This window comes from Neovison vison, chromosome 6 (genome assembly GCF_020171115.1).
Source record: "Neovison vison isolate M4711 chromosome 6, ASM_NN_V1, whole genome shotgun sequence".
Taxonomy (NCBI): domain Eukaryota; kingdom Metazoa; phylum Chordata; class Mammalia; order Carnivora; family Mustelidae; genus Neogale; species Neogale vison.
Genome location: NC_058096.1, coordinates 86,309,674 through 86,313,905, shown reverse-complemented (window position 1 = coordinate 86,313,905; position 4,232 = coordinate 86,309,674). Strand labels below are relative to the sequence as shown.

Below are 4,232 nucleotides of genomic sequence, written 5' to 3'. Positions count from 1 at the left end.
AAACAAAACCACAAAGGAACCAACCAACCAACTCTCAGAATCATGAGAAATATCAAACGTGTATTTTTTTTTAAAAGATTTTATTCTTTATTTGACAGACATAGATCACAAGTAGCAGACAGGCAGGCAGAGAGAGAGAGAGGGAGGGAAGCAGGCTCCCTGCTGAGCAGAGAGCCCAATGCGGGGCTTGATCCCAGGACCCTGGGATCATGACCTGAGCCGAAGGCAGAGGCTTTCACCCACTGAGCCATCCAGGCACCACTCAAACATGTATTTTTAATATGTGGGAAAGTTAATTCTACTGCAGTCGATAACTGAATCACAAGCTTCTAAATGCTACACAATGAACAAAGAAACTGCCTCAAAGGAAATAATCTCTTAAAGGTTTTGGACCTTTTCTTCTCACTTGTTTAATTTAGGTGGATTTCTTATCCCAGTCTGGCTGTCCACGGCTCTGTTTCGCATTCTAGGAGGATTCTGGCAGCTACAAGCACACATACATACTAGTTATTCATGGGGCATTACAAACATTTTTAAAACAAGTATTGGAGGGCTCCTGGCTGGCTCAGTGAGCAAGCCTGTGACTCTTGATCTAGGGGTTATGAGTTCGAGCCCCTCATTGGGTGTAGAGATTACTTTAAAAAAAAAAAAACAAACACGTATTAAACTGTAACTTTTCTAAAATAAAAACACAAAATTTGTAAGATATATTATCAATGTCCTACAGCATCCTTCCAGATACAGAGGTCTTTTCCTCCCCTAGATTAACCTATCTGCAATGGAGCCTGCCTAGTTTTGTTATCAACGGACTTCCTTTGCTTAGTGAGGCAAACTGTTAGCCAAGGTGGGGTGAAGAATGGCTGTGACAAAGGATTAGCTAGCAGTAATCACTTTACCCTTTGCAAAGGGTGCACAGCCACCCGCCAGGGCTGTAACCAGGAAAAGAATCACAACAATGATTTAGATCTGAATATTCATTTCCACTACTACTGTCTAAATGTAGTTTCTTTGCACACCCATTTTATTTATTTATTTATTTATTTATTTTTAAGATTTTATTTATTTATTTGACAGACAGCGATTACAAGTAGAGAGGCAGACAGGGCGGAGGGAAGCAGGCTCACTGCTGAGCAGAGAGCCCAATGCGGGGCTCCATCCTAGGACCCTGAAATCATGACCTGAGCTGAAGGCAGAGGCTTTTTAACCCACTAAGCCACCCAGGAGCCCCTGTACACCAATTTTAACTCCTATATTCACCTATATTATTTTCAAAGAGCCTTCAAATGATTACAAATGATTTTTAAATGCATGTTTCACTCCTCTATCCTTTCCCTTTTGCAGACAAAGGGAAGCAGCAGTATGATAAGGAAGCAGTAGCAGGTGGACCAAGGAATCTGTAAACACAAAGAAATGGTGGGCCTATTTACAGTCGATGCAAATGTGTGGGTCACAATTGGGTATGGGCAGTTATGACTAGGCTCAAAGTCAACAGATGACCCAGACCCACTCGATTTTGAACAAAGGACTAATATGATCAATAGTACACATCTAAATTTGCATTTGGCATAGAGCAGTGTAGTAGCTCCCTTCCAAATATTTCCCCTCCTCTCCCACAGTAGGCCTCATCTCCTGGTGATCATGCCTTGTCTGATCTCCTCCATTTGAATCCTGAATAGTCCGACACTTGCTTCTGACCAATAGAATGTGACAAAAATGACGCTACATCACTTACAGGGCTCACTTCTGCTTAGCAGCTTCTGGTCTTAGGGCTTTCAGTACGCGGACTCTGATGAAATTCAGATCAACTGTTAGGGGCAACAGAAGATGATAATTAGCCGATGCAAATGAAAGTTCACTGATACAACCCGGTGACTCAGACCAGCTTACTAAAAATTGTCCTCTTTTGAGAAGTGGGGATATGGGCTGTTTAGAACTCTCCATTTGTGCACTAGATGATGCCCTTTGAGAGTTCCCTTGTGGAAGTTGAGGCAGCCATTGTTATATAGAGTAAACTTGGCATAACTCTTGCCCAGCACAGCTTATAAGCTTAAAACGGATGAGCTTACATCCATAGATACTTATATGAGCCAGAGACCAGAAGACCACAGGCAGAAATAACACACAGCATTACATACTCCTGATTAGTTCCTGCTACTAGAACAGAGCTGGTAGTATACATCAGGTATGCCCAGGTAAACATAGGACACTCCTGGATCTTATAAAATCATCTTAAAACATGCATCACAAGACTTGTAGAAAACCCCACTGCTTTTACAGAATTAACCACAAGAACTCTAAAGTGGCCCAAACTCTGAAGAGACCAGAGTTTTGCTGTTCTTTGAATAAAGCTAGAATTTAATTCACTGAAGCATCTATTACAAGGTGACCTGCAATAGGAGGTACCAGAATGAACCAGATGATTACCCTACCCATCCAGGTCAATGGATTTTTAACCTGTGTTCTCCTCACAGGAATCTAAGGTATTCTCTTACAAGGAGTTCCAAAGTCTCCACTGTCTAGATTATCTATTAACCACAAATGGGAAAGTGGACTTTATAATGGACTATATGAAGAAATCCGGAGGACAATTCAGATTTCAGTTATTAATACTGGAGCAACCTAATATTATATATTTAAAGGTTAATATTACGTGTTTAATATTTAATACTATGTTCTTCTGGATGGGAAACAATATGAAGAGCACCTCTTAAAGTCCGAAAGATTCTTGACATCTAACCAAACCTCCTGATCTTTCTTCTACTTTACAGTAAATAGGGAAGCTAGAGAAGAGGTTGAATGATATCAGAAGGAATAAAAGGTCAAACAAATGGAGAGAGCAGAAACCTCTGCCTGGTAACTGTCCTAGACTCTCCAAAAAGTTACTGCCATGAAAACAAAAATGTGGGGGGAGGTTGTTCTGCATTAAAAGAGAGGAGCATAACAAATGCAATGCATGAATCTTCATTGGACTATCCTTTTACAAAACCAATATATAAAACATCTTTTGACAATCAGAGAAATTTGCGTACGGGCTAGAGATCAGGTTAAATTATCACATTACTAAGTTTCTTAGATGCGATTTTTTTAAAAAGAGATTTTCATTTTTAAAAACAAGATTTTATTTATTTATTTACTTGGCAGACAAAGATCACAAGTAGGCAGAAAGGCGGGGGGAGGGGGGGCGCAGCAGGCCCCCCGCTGAGCAGAGCGCACGATATGGGGCTCATCCAGGCCCCTGAGAGCATCACCTGAGCCGAAGGCAGAGGCTTAATCCACTGAGTCACCCAGGTGCCCTTTAGATGTGATTTTCTGATGTAGTTGCACAGAAGGATGTCTGTCTTTATTCTTAGGAAACGCAGGCTGAAATATTTAGGAGACATGAAAAGCAATTATGGCAAATGTTAACATTTATTCTACCCTGGAGTTAAGTTCTTGGGTGCTCCCTGAATTATTCTTTCAACTTTCCACGTGGTGATGCTGGAACCAAGCTGTTGACAATCCCAAAGCCAAGAGGCCTCAATGGGGAACTATTTTCATTGGGCACTATGCCAGCGGTGCCGAGAGCAGAGGAAACATTATTTCTGGATTAATTCAACCACCTCCACCCAAAGACCTGCACGACCAGAAGAACCCATACAGCAACACCCAGCTCGCATGCCTAAAAGCCTCACCGCTTCTTCCAGATAGTGACGACTGTGGGTAGGACAGACTCTCTCTGAATTCTCCAGACCAAAGAAGAGCTTCGAGATGAATTCCCGAAAGCAAGCAACTTCCTGGGACTCCTGTTCTTACACCAAACCATTGTAACCTGACGTTTCCACCCCCTCCTTCACTCTCCATCGATTCTAAGAAGAACGCACATTTCTTCTGAGATACGAACTTCCCGAAGTTTCTTCTGTCCTTAGCAGCTCTTTGCGCGCTCTAACAAGTAAATCCCTCCAGGACTGCCCGGAGGCCGAGCACTTACGCCGCTAGTAAACAAGGCAAAATCCTTGCCGGAGGTCCGTCACTAAGTTGCCCAACCTCGGCCCGCTGCAAATGGAAAACGCCTACCGTCCTCGGAACGCAAAGTGATGGCGAGGAGCCACAGGGCGCGCCCGGGAGAGTGCGCACGGCCGCGGGCCAAGCAGGGCAGCGCTCGCCGGGGCTCGGGGCCTGCGCCTGCGTGCGAGCGAGCGAGGGGCTCCGGGCCTCCGCGCGTGGTCTGCGCGCGCCCGGCCGTGCGTGCGGCT

General features: G+C 43.9%; 1 long non-coding RNA gene across 1 annotated transcript; it reads right to left on the bottom strand.

Annotated features, from left to right (window-relative positions):
* Positions 1 to 273: 273 nt before the first annotated feature.
* Positions 274 to 4,126, bottom strand: LOC122910462. Its single transcript, XR_006385225.1, has 3 exons — positions 3,672 to 4,126; positions 1,733 to 1,805; positions 274 to 484 (listed from the first exon to the last, which is right to left on the bottom strand). It is a non-coding gene; the product is annotated as an uncharacterized LOC122910462 (long non-coding RNA).
* Between the last annotated feature and the right edge of the window lie 106 nt (positions 4,127 to 4,232).